Genomic DNA, 21171 nt, shown 5'->3' on the forward strand with positions numbered 1-21171 from the left:
TTTTTAAACTTGACAGAAATTGAGTCCCAAGCAACAGAAGATAAAAATACTGATAGGAGCATTCAAAAAAAAAAAAAAAATACTGATAGGAGCATTCAGAAAATGCACATCCTAAATATGCATACAATGACTGGATAAAAACTTGTAAAAATTGTAATACCCCTTTAGCTGCCTTTTATTAGTTAACATCTTTATAGTATGATAGATGAGATAAAAAGCCAAATGAAATGAAGCAACTAGAAAAAAGAACTCATAATGAAAACTACCACTGATTTCTCCAGAGATAAAAAAAATCATATTATACCTTTTTTTTTCCCTAGGAAGACATAATATTTTTTGAAACAAACAAAATGTTCCTTTAATAAAGGAAAATTCAAGAGGGCAAAATAAAATAAAATAATCATCTGGAATTTAGAAGTTTGATATCTGAAACATGAAGGGAAGGGTTTGAAGATAATTCAAAGCTATCCCCTTCTAGTAAGTAAAGCAAAACCACAAGCAGATGTAAAATGCTGATAGAAGAGAAAATGTTAAAAAGTGAGATTTTAAGATCAGGAAATATGATGGCTTCAGATCCTTCAACACCACCAGATGCTAGAAGATAACAGAACCATATCTTTCAAATTCTGAAGGAAAATGATTTCCAATGTAGAATCCTGTTTTCAGCCAAGTTATTGGCTGAAATAATAAATACTTGTTCACACTCGAGCAAATGTGGAGTTAAAGAATCCACCTGCAATGCAAGAGCTGCAGAAGACCCAGGTTCGATCCCTGAATCGGGAAGATCCCCTGGAGGAGGTCTTGGCAACTCACTCCAGTGTTCTTGCCTGGAGAATCCCACGGACTGAGGCGCCTGGCGGGCTACAGTCCATGTGGTCACCAAGAATCGGACACGACTTAGTGACTGAGCTCACAAATTAGTAGTTAAGATTCTGCACTTCCACTGCAGAGGCACTGGTTTGGTTCCTGGTCTAGGAAATAAGATCAGGCTTGGTACGGCAAAAAAGAAAAGTCAGGGATGGGAGAAAGGAACAAAATACAAGTATATTTATTTATTTTAGAATATCTTTTATTTATTCATTTGGCTGCACAGGTCTTAGTTGCAGTTTGTGAATGCTTAGTGCTTAGTTGCTGCATGAGGGATCTAGTTCCCTGACCAGGGATGGAACCTAGCACTCTGCATTGGGAGTCTTAGCCACTGGATCACCAGGGAAGTCCTAAAATATAAGTTTAAAACTTCAGCTAAAGTTGTCTGAAGTTCTCACTAACCTCTATAAGAATGACTTTCTTTTTCTTTTTTTTGAGAATGACTTTCTAACCAAATTTATCCTTTAGAAATGTTTAACCCTGAAAAGTCTTAATCTGAAAAAAAAAAAAAGAAAGAAAGAAAAGGCTTAATCTGCCAGAGGCTGGAGGAGGGGTAAAGATCCTGGACAGTACTTTTTAAAAATCCTAACCAGCTGGGAGGATGGAAACTGATGAAACAGAATCTTGGCTCCACTTTCTCTCTTATCTATTAGGCCCACCTTTTTTCTACAGTTGAATGATTCCCCCCCCCCCCACCCCCCCAACTTAACAGTGTAGCCTTGTTTCTGGAGGAGTAGAGAGCCACAGGCAAAAGAACCCTCAGGGAACAGACAACAAATGGTGGATCCAAAATACAGGGTGGGGTAGAGAAAAGTATTCCAAAGGGAGGTGTGGCTTAGTAAGGGAGAGAGGAGGGTCACAGTTGGGGAAAACAGTCCCAAACATATGTCCTGCCTGCGAAGTCACTTCAGTCTTGACCGACCCATTGACTGTAGTCCTCTAAGCTCCTCTGTCCATGGAATTCTCCAGGCAGGAATGCTGGAGTGGGTTGTCATGCCCTCCTCCAGGGGATCTTCCCAACCCAGGGAATGAACACGTGTCTCCTGCATCTCTTGCATTGGCAAGTGGGTTCTTGTAGTTCAGTTGAAGCTCAGTCCCTCAGTTGTGTATGACTCTCCCCATGGATTGCATCACACCAGGCTTTCCTGTCCTTCGTCATCTCCCAGAGCTTGCTCAAACTCATGTCCACTGAGTTGGTGATGACATCCAACCATCTCTTCCTCTGTCCTCCCCTTCTCCTCCTGCCTTCAATCTTTCCCAGCATCAGGGTCTTTTCTAAGGAGTCGGCTTTTCGCATCAGGTAGCCACCGTATTAGAGCTTCAGCTTCAGTGACAACCCTTCCAATGATTGACTGGTTTGATCTTGCTGTCCAGGGGACTCTCAAGAGTCTTCTCCAACACCACAGTTCAAAAGCATCAATTCTTCATCTCTCAGTGTTCTTTATGGTCCAACTCTCACATCCATACATGACTACTGGAAAAACTATAGCTTTGACTAGACAGACCTATGTTGGCAAAGTAATGTCTCTGCTTTTAATATGCTGTCTAGGTTTGTCATAGCTTTTCTTCCAAGGAGTAAGCATTTTTTACTTTCATGGCTGCAGTCACCATCTGCAGTGATTTTGGAGCCCAAGAAAATAGTCTCTCACTGTTTTCACTAGCGCCACCTAGTTAATAAATTACTGCACTCTCTGCAGTGGCACCCGGCTCCACCCCATGTTTTCCCCCTGCCCCCCTCCATGGTCAGTGTTCCTCGCCCCCATTGGCCCACCTGGTCCCTATGCTCCCTGTGGGCCCTTTCTCCCTCTCCACTGGTGCTTCGTGTATCGAAGCCTGTTCCCACCAGTCTTACAAGGCATCCACCCTGGATCCAGGCCACTGAGGCCCTGGGGCAGGTTGGGGCTCCAAGGTGGGCACCAGGTACCTACGGGACCTTGGAGGACCCCACTGACAGGAGAACCACGGTGCTGCAGCCCAGGAATGCCACTCACTTTGCCCCTGCTTGACTCCTATGCCCACATGTGCCTGCCTTTCCCTTGTTGTTGTTTAGTTGCTCAGTTGTGACCGACTCTGTGACACCGTCGACTGCAGCACACCAGGTTTCCCTGTCCTTCACCATCTCCCAGAGTTTGCTCAAACTCTTGCCCATTGAGCCAGTGATGCCATCCAACCTCTGTAGTCCTCTTCTACTCATGCCTTCAATCTTTCTTGGCCTCGGGGTCTTTTCCAGTGAGTCTGCCTTTCTCATCAAGTGGCCAAAGTATTGGAGCTTTAGCTTCAGCACCAATCCTTCCAATGAATATTCAGGGTTGACTTTCTTCAGGATTGACTGGTTTGATCACCTTGCAGTCCAAGGGATTCCCAAGAGTCTTCTGTAGCACTACAGTTCAAAAGCATCAATTCTTTGGTTTTCAGCCGTTTTTATTGTCTAGCTCTCACATCCGTACATGACTACTGGCAAAAACCATAGCTTTGACTAAATGCATCTTTGTAGGCAAAGTAATGGATCTGCTTTCTCATATGCTGTCTAGGTTTGTCATAGCATTTCCCTGGATGCACCTTATTTCTTGAAATTTCAGAATGAAGAACCAGTACTCCCAAAGGATATAAATTAGGGGTTTTGGACTAAGATACACACTATTTATGTATAAGATAGATAACTAGCAAGGATATACTGTATACCACAGGCACCTTGGTATCTTGAATTCTACTTAGTATCTTGTAATAATCTGTAATGGTTTTATTTTGTTTTTAATATTTTTGGCCAAGATGTTCATCATGTGGGATCTTAGTTCTCCAACCAGGGACAGAATCTGAATCCACTGCATTGGAAGAACAGAGTCTTAACCACTGGACAGCCAATGAATTTCCCATAATAACCTATAATGGAAGAGAATGTAAAAAAAATGTGTGGGTGTTAGTTCCTCAGTCATGTCCGGCTCTTTGTGGCTCCATGAACTGTAGCCCCTCAGGGTCCTCTGTCCTTGGGATTCTCCCAGGCAAGAATACTGGAGTGAATTGCCATGCTCTTCTCCAGGGTATCTTGCTGACCCAGGGATTGAACCTGGGTCTCCTGCATTTCAGGCAAATTCTTTGATATACTGATAACTAAGTCACTTTGCTGTACACCTGAAACTAATACAACATTGTTTTTAGTATGTACATTTTAAAATTTTAAAGAAAAAAAAAATACTTCCAGAGATGAAATCCTGCCTCTGTTACCAATTTTTTAATAGATTCAGTTCAGTTCAGTTGCTCAGTCATGTCTGACTCTTTGCGACCCCATGAACTGCAGCACACCAGGCCTCTCTGTCCATCACCAACTCCCAGAGCCTACCCAAATTCATGTCCATTGAGTCAGTGATGCCATCCAACCATCTCATCCTCTGTTGTCCCCTTCTCCTCCTGTCCTCAATCTTTCCCAGCATCAGGGTCTTTTCCAATGAGTCAGCTCTTCCCATCAGGTGACCAAAGTATTGGAGATTCAGCTTCAACATCAATCCTTCCAATGAACACCCAGGACTGATCTCCTTTAGGATGGACTGGTTGGATCTCCTTGCAGTCCAAGGGACTCTCAAGAATCTTCTCCAACACCACAGTTCAAAAGCATCAACTCTTCGGCACTCAGCTTTCTTTACAGTCCAGCTTTTACATCCATACATGACTACTAGGAAAAACCATAGCTTTGACTAAATGGACCTTTGTAGGCAAAGGTCCTGCTTTTTCATATGCTGTCCAGGTTGGTTATAACTTTCCTTCCAAGGAGTAAGCGTCTTTTAATTTCATGGCTGCAATCACCATCTGCAGTGATTTTGGAGCCCAGAAAAATAAAGTCAGCCACTGTTTCCCCATCTATTTCCCATGAAGTGATGGGACCAGATGCCATGACCTTAGTTTTCTGAATATCGAGCTTTAAGCCAACTTTTTCACTCTCCTCTTTCACTTTCATCAAGAGGCTCTTTAGTTCTTCTTCATTTTCTGCCATAAGGGTGGTGTCATCTGCATATCTGAGGTGATTGATATTTCTGCCAGCAATCTTGATTCCTTAGGAGAAGGAGAAACCAGAGATAGGATTGTGATCTTTCCTTTGTCTACCCCTGAAGAACCTCCAGTTCAGCCCTTTTTTACCTATTAAAGTAGGTTCTTTTTTTTTTTTTTTTTAATATTTATTTATTTACTAGGTCTTAGTTGAGGCATGCAGGATGGAACTGAGGCCTCCTGCATTGGTAACTTGAAGTCTTAGCCAATAGATCGCCAGGGAAGTCCCGTTAAAAAGGCTATCTGATTTGAGAGAAGGGCAGGGGACTTACAGTTGATCCTAATCATTCTTATTTACTTTGTCTTCCTCCACTAGCCTCTTATACTCCTTGGAAATGCTGACAGAGGTCCTCAGCTCAGGTACCCACGGCCCAGCCCCTCCACCAGAAGAATGGCGCAGGAAGATTAAACACGGGTGCATTTTAACTCCCCCATAGTATGATATCCAGGATGCCAGCTGTCTTCTTGCCTACAGCTGTCTTTCCTTCCTCCATCTTTATCCTCATTTTATAAGCCAGCTATATAATTTGAATGCCTTTTTGAGTTCAATTAGCTTTTATTCCACTTTATTTATAGACCAGAGAAAGAAGCACTAGGTCTTTTGGAATGCAAGTGTTATAGAATCCTAGTGTCAATACATTGAATACTTTTTTTTTCCTTTTGGCCATGTGGTACGGCATGGGGATCTTAGTTCCCCAACCAGGGATTGAACCTGGGTCCCCTGCACTGGAGTGCAGATTCTTAACCATTGGACCACCAGGGAAGTTCTCTAATGTCAATACATTGAAACAGAACATTAGGAATTTGAAATAGAGGTTGTTTGGAAAAGGGAGGTGAAAATAGAACATGGAGGTGTTACACTGCATAATACTTGGGGATATTAACCAAGGAGGACTCTAAGTCAGCTCAGAAAACCTGGCCAGAGTTCGGAGCAGTGCCACGTGCCCCTGTACGAGTTGTTCAAATGACATTCTGCCTCAGTCTCTGTTGTTTAAAAAGGAAATCCAGAGACCAAGCTTTGTTTTTCCTCTGATCTTCCACCTCTAAGGACTGAAAGGACATGAAATAACCCAGTCTCAAAATTAATATATTATATATATGATTAGCAGCTATTTGAAGAAAGTGTTAGTCACTCAGTCATGTCACTCACTCTTTTCAACCTCATGGACTGTAACCCATCAAGCTCCTTTGTCCGTGGAATTCTCCAGGCAAGAATACTGGAACAGTTAGCCATTTCCTTCTCCAGGGGATCTTCCTGACTCAGGGATAGAACCTGAGTCTCCTGCACTAAAAGCAGATTCTTTACCATATGATCCACCAGGGAAGCCCAGCAGCTATTTGGTCCTGTGTAAAGTGAAGTGTCCATTGAGACCTGTGGGCCATGTCAAGTGGGCCTTGATAGTTGATCCTGTCAAAAACTTCCATGCTGTGAGCATGTGCCTGGGTTCAAATAACCTATAACTTTTATTTATACTTTTAGGTTTTCTGGATTAATATCATGTTTTATTAGTCCAGTAATTGTTTGTGTGCTTGTATGTGTGTGTGTGAAAGTCACTCAGATGTGTCCAACTCATTGAAACCCCATGGACTGTACAGTCCATGGAATTCTCTAGGCCAGAATACTGGAATGGGTAGCCTTTCCCTTCTCCAGGGGATCTTCCCAACCTAGGGATGGAACCCAGATCTCCTGCATTATAGGCTGATTCTTTACCAACTGAGCTATCAGGGAAGCCCAATTGTGTGTAACTTATTGCAATAATAATAACCCTTCTTGCCTTGGTAACCTAGCTGGTAGTGGCATAGGGGGATAAGTAGTTGGGTAGGTATTCAAATCTTGCAGAAGAGTGGGATTTTAAAAAAATTTTTATTTATTTATTTGTCTTTGTTGCTTTGCACAAGTTCCTCATTGCATTGACTTCTCTTGTTGCAGAGCACGGTCTCTAAGCTCCTGGACTTCAGTTGTTACTGTACACAGGCTCAGGAGTTGCAGCTCAAGGGCTCTAGAGCGCAGGCTCAGTGATTGTGGCACACAGGCTTAGTTGCTCCATGGCGTGTGGAGTCTTCCTGGACTAGGGGTCAAAACCATTGGCAGGAGGATTCTTATCCACTGCAATACAAGGGAAATCTGAGAAGCGTGGGGTTTATATTAACTATGAGTACCAAGGAAGAGTCCTAAATTAGAGAAATACACAGAGGATGAAAACTCAAGGGTGGGATCTCAAGATGTATGGTGCATGGCTGGGCATTTGGCTGGATGTGGGTCATTCAATAAGGGCAGAATTTGAAAGGAGAGTTTGGGGTTCCTGGTGGCTCAGACGGTAAAGTGTCTGCCCACAATGCGGGAAACCCCGGTTCGATCCCTAGGTTGGGAAGAGCCCTTGGAGAAGGAAATGGCAACCCACTCCAGTACTCTTGCCTAGAAAATTCCATGGATGGAAGAGCCTAGTGGGCTACAGTCCATGGGGTCGCAAAGAGTCGGACGAGACTGAGCAACTTCACTTTCTTTCTTTGAAAGGAGGAGCTTGGTGCTGCTGCTGAGTAAAACAGTGGCAGAGGCATTCATGTAGACATTTTACAGCACAGCTCATAAGTTTGGGAGGAATAAGAATGGATGTGGCTCTTCTACCACAAAGAGTTAAGGTGTAATAGCTGCCATGAGGGGAATGCTGGACATCTATGTAACTCCCCTGCAATTATCTCATTGCTCAGAGTTAATGGGCAACGTTTCCCTGAGGTCCTATGGAGGTAGGATGGCAGATGACAACAAGGGTCTGCCACAGTGTAGAGGTTGTAGTATGTGTGGTTCCCATACTTACCTGCCAGTAGGTGTGGACAACAGTAGGGATGGGAGAGGGAGTCTGTGTACCATATGGGTGTGTGCCTGTGTGTGCGTGCTCAGTTGCTTCAGCCATGTCTGACTCTTTTCGACCCTGTGGACTGTAGCCCTCCAGGCTCCTTTGTCCATGGGATTCTCCAGGCAAGAATACTGGAGTGGGTTGCCATGCCCTCCTCCAGGGAATCTTCCCAACCCAGGGATCAAACCCACATCTCTTAACATCTCCTCCATTGGCAGGCACATTCTTTACCACTAGCATCACCTGGGAAACCCAAAGCAAAGTTGGTGCATCATAACATCTATTTAATCTTTCACTTATGTTGATGTTGTTTAGTCAATAAGTTGTGTCCAACTCTTCTGTGACTCCAAGGACTGTAGCCTGCCAGGCTCCTTTGTCCATGGGATTTCCTAGGTAAGAATATTGGAGTGGGTAGCCATTTCCTTCTCCAGGGGATCTTCCCAACCCAGGAACAGAACTGAATAGAATCTCTGGCATTAGCATGTGGGTTCTTTACCACTGAGCCATCTGGGAAGCTCATATATTTCATGTGTGTGTGTGTTTGTGTGTGTGCTCAGTCATGTCCAACTCTTTGTGATCACATGCCAGGCTTCTCTGTCTGTGGGATTTTCCAGGCAAGAATATTGGAGTGGGTTGCCATTTTCCACTCATCCAAGTCTTGGGTCTCCTGCATTGGCAGGCAGATTCTTTGGCACTGCACCACCTGGGAAGCCCTTCATATATTTTAAAGAGTAGAGTCCATCTGCAATACAGGAGACCCGGGTTGGATCCCTGGGCAAAGAAGGTCCCCTGGAGAAGGGCATGGCAATTCAGTCCAGTATTCTTGCCTGGAAAATTCCAAGGACAGAAGAGCTTGGTGGGCTACAGTCCAAGGGGTTGCATAGAGTCAGACATGACTAACACTTTCACTTCACTTTTCACCTGGGAAGCCCTTCATATATTTCAAGCTCATATATAAAAAGTCAAAATATTAAAAAAGAGTGAGTACACTAGTGTTCAAGTTTGTTTTGATTTTTGTTCCTTTTCCCTCTCCCTTAAAACTTGTTAATACTGCCTCTAGTTTTGAAACAGTAAAGATAAACTTGGAGTTCCTAAATCCCAAAAGTGCTCAAAAAAGCTAATCCTAAGAGTAAAGGTCATGACCAACATCTTTTCTATTGTCTTCTGATCCTCTAGGCAAGAATGCAAGAACTTTTAAGGATTTGTTATCCTCATTATCTAAAAATGCAAGAAAGGAGAAACATTGTTATCCCAGGCAGTAAAAATGACCCCTCCAGTCCTTATCAACTGCAAATTTATAGCCTTGGAAGAATAGAGAACTATTTCTTGTTTTCTTTGCTTGAGGCTCAGACATTAAAGGCAGTCTTAGATCAGATAGACAATTTAGACATTTAAGCATTAATATTTTATTTTCTTTGCCTTTGGAGAAACCAGAAAGCTCCACAAATGTGTTATCCAGAAGATAAATTATTCACAAACATTTATTTAAAGTTTAAATTGCCAATTGAGAATGTGTTTCTTAATCATAATTTACAAAATATTGACTATAAAGTTTTATAAGCTATATTTTCTTTCACCAAATTTTAAGTTATTCAACATTTTTTTTTTTTTTCTTCTCTCAACATTTTTTTAAATCTGCCTGCTAATGCAAGAGACAGAGGTTCAATCCTGGTAGCACTTGTGCTCCACAACAAAAGAAACTCACACACCGCAATTTAGAGAGTAGCCCCCACTCACTATATATGTGTTAGTCATTCAGCTGTGTCCGACTCTTTGCGACCCCATGGACTGTAGCCCACCAGACTCCTCTGTCCATGAGATTCTCCAGGCAAGAATACTGCAGTGGGTTGCCACTTCCTTCTCCAGGGGATCTTCCCGACCCAGGGTCTCCCAAGTTGCAGGCAGATTCTTTACCAGCTGAGCCACTAGGGAAGTCCCCCACTCACTGCAACATGAGAAAGGCCATGGGCAGCAATGAAAAAACCCAGCGAAGCAAAAATATGAATATATTAAATAAATTTTTTTAAAAAGTACTTGGATAAGTGCCCAAAGATTTACCTGTTTCTTTATTCAACAAATGCATGCGTGCTAAGTTGCTTCAGTCATGTTGGACTCTGTGTGACCCTAATGGACTGTAGTCTACCAGCTTCCTCTGTCCATGAGATTCTCCAGGCAAGAATGCTGGAGTGGGTTGCCATTTCCTTCTCCAGGAGATCTTCCCAACCCAGGGATTGAACGCCTGTCTCTTACATCTCCTGCATTGGTAGGTGGGTTCTTTACCCCTAGTGCCACCTGGCAAGCCCAGTATCTATTATTTGTGTGTTGACTGTCTTACCCCAGTAGAATGTAAGTTTGAGATCAAGGAATTTTATATGTTCACTTATATATCTCAAATGCTTGGGTCCCTGGTGGCTCAAATGGTATAGAATCTGCCTCCAGTATAGGAGACCTGGGTTCAACCCCTGGGTGGGGAAGATCCCCTGAAGGGAATGGCAACCCACTCCAGTGTTCATGCCTGGAGAATCCCATGGACTAGAAGAATCTGGAGAGCTACAGTCCATGGGGTCACAGAGTCAGACACAATTAAGTGACTAACCCTTTCATCTCAAATGCTTAAGACAGTACCTGCACAAATATTTATTCAATAGATGAATGAAGTTATTAATGTGTTAGAAGATATATGCTATGGACAGCATAAATAGAGTAAAAGAGACTGCAAGCTGGGGAACAAGTTAGAAATTACAAGACAATGATAGGGACTTCCCTGGTGGTCCAGTGGTTAAGAATCCTCCTTCCAGTGGAGGGGAATGTGCAACTAAACAATAGGCAACAAGAGGGATTACAGTCAAAAGGTCTTTTAATTCTTCCTCAATTTAAATCTTAATGAGGTGTCTCTTTGGCACAACTGGTTGTTAACAGAAAGGTTGGTAGTTCGAGCCCACCCAGTGATTCATCTTTCCCACTTCAGGATGCAGAGGATTTTATGTTCTCTGGACTTCCCTTGTGGTCCAGCTGTTAAGATGCCACACTTCCCCTGCAGGTGGCGTGCGTTCCATCCCTAATCAGTGAACTAGGTTCCCATATGCCTCAAGCCCCCAAAATGAGAAAAAAATTAACAGATGAATAATCCAAGTGGAAAATGGACAAAAATATTTCCAAAAGAAGTTCAAATATCCAAGAAGCATATGAAAAATTGTGAATTATGTTAAAAGTTGAGTATATTAAATAGAAACAATTAGGCATTTCTCCCTAATGGGTTAGGAACCACAAAACCAATACTGGAGAGGCATCATCATTGTATTGAGGAAAAATCCATTAAGGAAAAAATGGTTCTTAGTGTCATGTTAGAGGGCTCTGTAATGAGCGCTATATTATTTTAGAATATTGACTTGTGTCATATTACAAAATAAAAGCATACAGAACAGCTTATGCATGGTGTAGGGGAGGAAAAAAAGTTTTTCTTGAACCCCTTATTGTCTCTGGCTGGGTCTTAAACTGACAAAGACAGATTAACAGGAGAAAAGCACACAAATTTATACCAAAACCTTTCATGTGAGGGACTGCCCTGGCTAGTGGTTAAAACTCCAAGCTTCCATTGCAGGGGACTGAATTCAATCCCTAGTCGGGGAACTGAGATCTCGTAAGCCATGCAGCATGGTCAAAGGAAAAAAAAAAATCTAAATGTCAGCTGATAATTGCTACCTTATTTAGTAGCTGCTGGTCTTGCAAAAATAAAATACTTCAAACTAAAAGGAATCACAATGAATGGAGAGAGTAATATACTAAGAGCAGAGCTGTCTCTCAGTAGTTCTATCAGAAACAATTTGAATGGTGTGGACACAGACTATGCTACAGCAGGGTCTTGCTGCTGATAACAAATAGTGGTGGCTGATAAAACTCAAAAGGTTGTCTTTAATAATTGACACACATAGACACACAAAACCCCTTGAAAATGGTGATAAAATTTGATAAATTCTGATAGAGTTTCACAACTCTTTAACTTAGGGTTACATGGTGCTAACATGATATCTTCTAGTGGTATTATTACTCAACTCTTTTCCAGACAGGTAAATAGATAAAATAATATTAGATGATTTGATGGGTAACATCTTAGTTAAAATTAATGAAAAACAACTGAGATTTTTAAAAAATTTGTTTACATCCAGGATCAAAATCACTTAATTACTTACCCTTGCTCTATGGTCTGACGTGTTATTTGTGGAAAGCAACTCTGGTGTAACCAAGAACCCCTTTTGCTCTCTGAAGATGGATTTGAGAATGTGACCCCCTATAGGCGTCCATATCCTGAACCCCAAAACCTGTGAATAGGTTATCATATGCCAAAGGAAACTTACCAACATGATTAAGTCAAGGATCTTGAGACGGGAAGATAATCCTGTATTGAAGTGCCGTAATCACAAAAGTCCTTACAAGTGGTAAAGGAGATCAGAGTGAGAGCTATCTGAGGGTGTTACTCTGCTGGCTTTGAAAATGGGGAAAGAGATCACTGGCCAAGGAATGTAGACATGCTCTAGAAGCTGAAGAAGGCAAAGAAACAGATTCTTCTCTTGAGCTTCCAGAAAGAACACAGCTCCAAGCTATCCATTTTTTTTTTTTTTTTTTTTTGGCCACTTGGCTTGTGACCTGACCAGGGATTGAACCCAAGCCCCCTGCACTGAAACTGTGGAGTCTTAATCACTGGACCTCCAGGGAAGTCCCCACATAGCTTTAAGTTATACCATGATTTTAACCCATTAAGACCAATTTTGGACTTCTAACCTCTAGAACTGTAAGATAATAATTTCTGTTGTTTTAACCTACTAAATTTCCAGTAAATTTTTTTTGTAATTTCCAGTAAATTTTATAGCAGCAATAGGAAACTAATATGCTGAGTCAAATAAATAATTTAGAATATTGCTTTTCAACCTGTCTATGGTGAAGGTTCAGCTTGTTTTATTTATTTATTTATTTTTAATTGATTTGGCTCTGTCAAGTCTTAGCTGCAGTGCCAGAGCTTCTGTGGCATCTTCCTGGACCAGGGATTGAAGCCAGATCCCCTGCGTTGCAAGGCAGATTCTTTACCAATGAGCTGCCAGGGAAGTCCCAGCTTGTTGTTTTAATCTTGAATCATGGATCAAAATACCTATAAGATATAATTGAAAATTTACTAGAAATTAATAACTTAAAACACAAAATTAAACAGCATTTAAAAAATAATAGATTAATCTGACATAACAATAATTTGTCAAATTGCTCTAAACATTCTTTAACACTTGCTTTTGTTTTCTGAGCTGTGTCCACAAGTAACAATTTGCAGATGAATAGGACCGAGGCCCACACTGTGAGCAGCTTTGTTTCAGGAGACTGTAATACTGAGTGGTGTCGGTTTGAGGTGACAATGCCTAGAGATCTCAGCAGAACATCTAAACCTCAATTTGTGATCATCACATAGGATATGGTACAAAATCCTGCACTGCGGATTTCTGATAACCTGATGCTGACCATTACTGAAAACACTCTTTTTTCTTTTTTACATAAAAAATGTATTTGCTCTCGTCCAAGAGTGTCAACAATAGAAATGTACATTTCAAAGAAAATGTACAAATGACTTAAAAAAAAAAATCAACCTGAATAATTAAAGTAGTCCAGGAAATCCCCTGGCAGTCCAGTGGTTAGGACTCCGAACAGCCACCATGCTGGAGGCAAGGGTTCAATCCCCAGTCAGGGAACTAAGATCCCATATGCCATGTGGTGTGGCCAATAAAAGAAGTCTAAATGAAGATAGATGAAGTATTTATCAGTTACATCTCATCTTAAAAAGCTAAAGAAGAAGAAAAAAAAAAAAGCTAAAGAAGGAAAGAAAATATCCAAGACCAGCCAGAGTTATTGAAACTAAACTCTCATTCACTACTGCTGGGAGTACAAATTGATATTTTATTTAAAACAATTCATCCCAAAGGATTAAGACCCTTAAGTTTTTATGTACATTGAATTGATAATTAGATATAATTTAGTAAGAACATCATAGGAAATGCAGATAGAACTTGATTTGGCTTGTCATGAAATGCAGCTAAAGACATGGTTATTTAGTGTCAAAAGATAAATTTATAAATGATTAAAAATGATATATTAATATAAAGTAATATTATTACATAGTCATTAGGTTGATTCTAAGGGATTTTTATTCATTATTGTTTTATTTTTGCTTTAATAATAAGATAAAAATGCTCAAGCTGTTAAATGGCAAGAATGAGGTTTTAACAGCATGTGAGTTTAGTTCAGTCGCTCAGTTGTGTCCGACTCTTTGCAACCCCATGGACTGCATAACATATGGCATAAATATTAACCCTGTGAACCTTCTGTTTTTTTCCCCCTAACATCCCCTAACTACTTCTACTCAGACTATTGTTGTTAATGTTCAGTCACTAAGTTGTGTCGAACTCTTTGCAGTCCCATGGACTGCAGCGCACCGGACTTCCTTGTCCATCACCAACTCCCTAAGCTTGCTCAAACTCATGTCCATCGAGTTGGTGATGCCATCCAACCATCTCATCCTCTGACCGTAGTTCTCACTAATCACTCACCCACCAAACGTAATTATAAATAATATATTTAATGGCAAAATACATCTAAGGAAATGAAAAACTCCTTTTTTCCCCCTATCTTTTCATGTGTGTGTGTGGCATGTGAGATCTTAGTTCCCTGACCTGGGATGGAACCTGTGCCCCCTGCAGTAGAACATGGAGTCCTAACCACAGGACCACCTGGGAATTCCCACAAATTTGTTTCTTGATGTCTACCTCAATCCTAAAAATTGTCTTTCTGAACATTTGTTTTTAATGTGTGTGCTTTGCAGATGCCCTCAGCAAATTCTTCGTCTTCTTATTTGGATAATTCCTTATTGCTTGGGTCATTCCTATCTTTTCTAAGAGCTAGTAAGAGCAGTGTGCATGATCACCAGAGTGTGGGCTATAATTAGTATAGAAAATCTCAATGAATTTTCCTTAATTCCTAAATATTCTCAACTTTCCTAAGTCCACACTAATGCTACGGCTTGCTGTCATGTTTAGAGATGAGGGAGGATGTGTCTAGAAATCTATTGAGTTAGAAAAGGTTTAAAAAAACAAAACAAAAAAATTCCCAGGTCAAAAAAAAAAAAAAAATTCCCAGGTCTTTTATTACAGGGAAGTAAGTAAGTAAAGTCACTCAGTCGTATCCAACTCTTTGCGACCCCATGGACTATAGCCTACCAGGCTCCTCTGTCCATGGGATTTTCCAGGCAAGAGTACTGGAGTGGGTTGCCATTTCCTTCTCCAGGGTATCTTCCCGACCCAGGAATCGAACCCGGGTTTCCAGCATTGCAGATAGACGCTTTACCATCTGAGTCACCCCAGAGACTCATATATGTACAAATAGCGGTAGGAGGATATGAGTGAGGTCAGATTGTCAGGTTGGAGAAGCATCATTATATATTTGAAGTTTTCCTTAATTCTTTTTCTTGTTTGTTTTGAATTAATTTTTATTGGAGTATAGTTGCTTTACAATATTGTGTTAGTCTCCACTGTACAGCAAAGTGAATCAGATGTACGCATACATATAACCCCTCCTTTTTGGATTTCCTTTCCATTTAGATCACCACAGAACATTGAGTAGGGTTCCCTGAGCTATGCAGTTAAGTTGTCATTGGTTATCTATTTTATACATGTGTATATATGTTAATCCCAATCTCCCAATTTCTCCCACCCTTTCTTCCACCTTTGGTGTCCATAGATTTGTTCTCTGTGTCTGTCTCTATTTCGGTTTTGGAAATAAAATCGTCTATACTCTCCTTAGTTCTTAAAATAAGTTTCCCCAATTCTTTACCTATAGGACTTTGTTTTGCCACTTCTGTGTCCCTAGAACTTATAACGGTTTTTAGACACCCAGTTATTTGTTCTATGATTGGCAGCAGCAGCCAAAGCACTTTGTACTTCAGAGGTCAAGACTACACTGTTTCGTTTAAGTAACTTTTTTCTAATGGTAAAATTAAAAACAATTTATTATAAAAATAAAAAAATAGAAATTACAAAAAATTACTAAGAAATAGCAATTGTTAATGTGTTAATATCAATCTTTCTGGATTTTTTCTGTACTTATTTTTCCAAAATTGGATTATTTTTCTGTATATTTCAAAAACTTTTTTTTTTGCTTAAATTACTAAGGATAAGCTTTCCCTGGGTAAGTTTTCACACCACATGTATTCTTTTATAATATTATTTATGGCTGAGTAATAGCAAAACTTATGGATGCTCAATAATGCACTTAATATTGTACAGTTAGGTTGTTTTAAAGTTTTCTCTATAAAAATATACTAAAATGAACATATTCATAATTCTTTGTCTACTTCCATTACTTAATTCACTCAATGAATATTTATCAAGTACTCATGATTTGTTCACCTTTTGTAGCTTATATTCTAGTGGTTTCAAATAATATTCTAAAAGTGGAATTGCTGATTAAACCATTTTTTAAAATTTTTTGGTAAAATGTACACAATGCCAGATTTATTGGTTAATTATTCTTAAGTATATGGTTCAGTGGCATTAAGAATATTTACATTGTGCTACCATAACTACCACTGATTTTCATGTCTTTTTTCACCTTGCAAAACAAAAACTCTGTATTTTTTAAAGAATAACTCCCCATTCCTCATTCTCTCCTCTCCTAGCCCCTGGCAACCACCATTCTACTTCTGTCACAATTAATTTGACAACTCTAGTTATTTCATATAAGAAGGACACAATAGGGATTTGCCTGGTGGTCCAGTGTTAAGACTCTCTGCTTCCAATGCAGGGCACGTAGGCTCAATCCGTAGTCTGGAAACTAAGATCCCGCATGCCACAGTGTGGGGTCAAAAAAGAAAAAGGACACAATAATTTTAAAACATTTAATATATATTGCAAACTTTTATTCTAGGTATGTTATATTAATGTATATACCAGAGATGAGTGTAATAATGTTTGTTTCCTTGCTTCCTCATCATTTTTTCACCTTGCTAATTGGATAGACAGACATTGTATTGCTTTAATTTGCTTCTGTTGTTTAGAAATCCCTTTTTTTTTTTTTAATTGAAGTATAGTTTAGTCGTTCTGGTGTACCACAAAGTGATTCAGTGGGGGGGTGTGTGTGTGTGTGTGTGTATTCTTTTTAATATTCATTATTTTAAGTTATTACTAGATACTGAATATAGTTTCCTGTGCTATCCAGCAGAACCTTTCTGTTTTCTGTTTTATATATAGTAGTTCGTATCTGCTTGGAGAAGGCAATGGCAACCCACTCCAGTCCTCTTGCCTGGACAATCCCATGGACGGAGGTGCCTGGTAGGCTGCAGTCCACGGGGTCGTGAAGAGTCGGACACGACTGAGCGACTTCACTTTCACTTTTCACTTTCATGCTTTGGAGAAGGAAATGGCAACCCACTCCAGTGTTCTTGCTGGAGAATCCCAGGGACGGGGGAGCCTGGTGGGCTGCCGTCTGTGGGGTCACGGAGTCGGACACAACTGAAGTGAATTTGCAGCAGCAGCAGTTCGTATCCGCTAATGATAAACTCCTAATTTATCCCTTCCCCCACTTTGGTAACCATAAGTTTATTTTCTATGTCTGAGTCTGTTTCTGTGTTATTTTTATCTGTTTTTTCAGTCTCACTGAAGGGATCTCAGTTCCCTGATCAGGGATTGAACCCCTGCCCATGCATTGGAAGCGCAGAGTCATAACCACTGGACTGGAATAGGTCTGGGAATAGGTCTGGGAATTCCCTATTTCTGTTTGGTAAATAAGTCTATTTATCACATTTAGATTCCACATATAAGTGATATCGTTGTGATATATATCTTTCTTTGGCTTACTTCACTTAGTATGATAATCTCTAGGTCCATCCATAGTGCTTAATTTGCTTCTTTTTACTATTGAAGTCGAATATTTTTCATGCTTATGATCACAATAATTCTGTGAAACTGATATATTTCCCATTTCATTGATTAGAAAACCAAAGGCCAGGGAAATAATTTTTTCAGAACTTCACAGTCAGTAAGGGATAGAGCTGGGATTTTAAGTCCATGACTTGCAAAACTGGCTCTAGGGCTTCCCTGGTGACTCAGTGGTAAAGAATCCACCTGCCAATGTAGGGGACATGGGTTCGATCCCTGATCCAGGAATATCCTACATGCCATGGAACAACTAAGCTGGTGGACCACAACTTTTGAGCCCATGCTCTAGGGTCCATGCTCTGCAACAAGAGAAGCCACTGCAATGAGAAACTCTCACACCAAAACTAGAGAGTAGACCCCACTGGCTACAACTAGAGAAAAGCCCACACAGCAACGAAGACCCAGTGCAGCCAAAAATAAATATATAAATTACACATATATGTCAGTTCAGTTCAGTTCAGTTCAGTCGCTCAGTCGTGTCCCACTCTTTGCGACCCCATGTTTATATATATATATGTATATATATATATATATAAAATAACTAGTTCTACAATATTTAGCCATATTGTCTTACTTTGATTTTCTCATTTGGGCTGAAAGTCTAGAATATATTTTGTGTGTGTGTGTCTTTTATTTTTTAACTTTTAAAATTTTTATTTTTTATACAATTTTGAAAGGTTACTTTCCATTTACAGTTATTACAGAATATTGGTTATATTCCTCATGTTGTACAAATACATCCTTGAACTCATACCTGGTAGTTCATACCTCCCACTCCCACACCCCTATAGTACCCCTCCCTACTCCCCTAGAGTTACAGTGTTTTTGTTTGTAGAGCCCTTAAAGAAGATCAAATTTATTGCTATGATTTTATGGGGAAAGAAAGTGAGGCCCAGTTGGTTAATGCTTTATGACATCTCAGATCATTCATATCTTATTTTTAAAATGTCCATGTTTTTCAGCGAGAAGTCAATTCTGACTCCATGTTGAAAACTGTTTCTTTGACTCTAACCCTTGTTTTTGCCGTTTTTGTTATTATAAGTATACATAATGGGCTGTCTCAGAGAATTCTGTCCCTCTGCCTGTTAAGCTAAAGTGCCTTTGTTCATAACCTTGTCCACCTGTAAATGGCAGGAAGAAAAAAATTAACACTTCCCCCTGCCTGAGGCTTGCCACTGTAGGAGACATTTGCAAGATATTAAATGGTCCTTTTACTTTGCTTCCTCACCTCTCCACATCTCTGATCCATAAAATAACTGGGCATCCAGACCCCAAGAGGATGGTTATTTTGAGATGTTTGTCTGCCATCTTCTTGGTCAGCTGGGTTTCTGAATAAAGTCATATTCGTTGCCTCAACACCTTGTCTCTTGATTCACTGACCTCTTGAGCAGTGAGCAGAGCAAGCTTGGACTTGGTAACACATGCCTTGGTACGTATCATAAAGTGACAGTGAAGTTGCTCAGTCGTGTCCAACTCTTTGTGATCCCATGGACTGTAGACTACCAGGCTCCTCCGTCCATGGGATTTTCCAGGCAAGAATACTGGAATATGTTGCCATTTCCTTCTCTAGGAGATCTTCCCGACCCAGGGGTCCAACCTGGGTCTCCCACTTTGTAGGCAGACGCTTTTACCGTTTGAGCCACTAGGGAAGTCATGTATCATAAAAGACTGAGTAAATTGTCTAAGATTACAAGGTCATTGGAGGAGCCTTAACTAACTCAGATCCCCCATTCCTGATCCTGTTGCTTTTTCTGCTATATGATGTGCCTACACACTCAATTATTGCTTTCTTTCCCTTGATCAAATGCCACTTTAATAAATAACAATGACAGCAATATTTAATGTCTATGGTGCTGGAGAAGACTCTTGAGAGTCCCTTGGATTGCAAGGAGATCAAACCAGTCAATCCTAAAGGAAATCCATCCTGAGTATTCTTTGGAAGGACTGATATTGAAGCTGAAGTTTGGCCACCTGATGCGAAGAGCCGACTTATTGGAAAAGACCATGGTGCTGGGAAAGATTGATGCAGGAGGAGTAGGGGGCAACAGAGGATGAGATGGTTGGATGGCATCACCGACTCAATGGACATGAGTTTGAGCAAACTCCAGAAGATGGTGAAGGACAGAGAAGCCTGGGGTGTTGCAATCCACGGGGTTGCAACGAGTCAGACATGACTGAGCAACTAAACAGCAGCAACAAATTAATGTCACCTTGCTGTTTCTTTTTTGAAAAGCACTTGTTATCATTTAACGAATTTCCCAGCATGTGGCTTCCAGCCACCAGGACACAAGCCCCACCTACACCCTTAATCTTCTCCTCAGCTCTTCTGCTGAAGAATTTGACCTTCACAATGACAGGCTGCTTTGGGAGTTTTCCCTTCCCCAGAACTTTGTAGTAACTCGACAATGCCACATTAATGATAGGAGGAGCTCCAGTCTTGTTCTTGGCAGCATTCACCCATGTCTGCTCACTGATCTAGGTTCACAGTTTATCAAGATTGACAGTTGGGCAGAAACTCTGGTTCCACTTAAGTGGTAATCTCTCATATCAACTTTCCCAAAGTAACCTGGGTGATATTGAAGTTGATGCCGTGGTGATGCATGGCACCAGCATTACCTTGGCCTCCTGGGTGTTTCCAGTGTTTGCCAGTGTGGCCGTGGCTGTGGCTCATGGGACCCCTAAGTCTTCCTTAGTTAGGATGACATGTTGGCAGCCTTTTATGGAGTGCTTACCATTTGTCAGACAACCTGAGCTTCGCATATGCATTATCTCTTCAGACCCCGTCGGCAACTCAGCAAAGAATGCTTTATTCTCACTTCACAGTTGAATGATTTGCCAGTGATCACACAACTGGTAAGTGGTGGAACCGGATTTTAAATGAGTTGATCTGATTCTTTCTTCCCTTTTTTTGCTATGCTGGGTCTTCATTATGGCAAGCAGGCTTCCCTAGTTGTGGCACATGGGCTTAGTTGGCCGTGGCATGTGGGATCTTAGTTCCCCAACCAGGGATTGAACCCATGTCCCCTGAATTGCAAGGCGGGTTCTTGACCACTGGATCACTAGGGAAGTCCCCAGTTAGTCTGATTTCTGACTTTAAATCAGGAAAGTTAAATGGAGAGAATCAAGGTGCAGCCTCCATTTATTGTTGAAAACAGGTGGGGTTTGTAGACTAAATGCACTAGCTAGGGTGCAAGTAGGAGTGGGAGAAACGGGAATGGAGAAGATGTGGCTATCCAAAAGAGCAAGACCTTTGGAAATAGTGCCAATCCATTCATTCATTCATTTTTTTGTTTTTAAATTGCACAGATACCTATTGAATGTCTGCTACGTGGCAGACACTTTCCTTGGCAGTGGAGAAACTTTGAGGAAAAGACACATCCCTTGTCCTTGCCCTCTTGTAGCTTATATTCTATTAGCTTAGAATAATATTCTAGAAATGGAATTGC

General features: G+C 40.8%; 1 pseudogene; it reads right to left on the minus strand.

Moving 5' to 3' along the window:
* Positions 1–1357: 1357 nt before the first annotated feature.
* On the minus strand, positions 1358–20405 carry LOC133043057 (large ribosomal subunit protein uL15-like; annotated as a pseudogene).
* Between the last annotated feature and the right edge of the window lie 766 nt (positions 20406–21171).

Source organism: Dama dama, chromosome 22, assembly GCF_033118175.1.
Source record: "Dama dama isolate Ldn47 chromosome 22, ASM3311817v1, whole genome shotgun sequence".
Taxonomy (NCBI): Eukaryota; Metazoa; Chordata; class Mammalia; order Artiodactyla; family Cervidae; genus Dama; species Dama dama.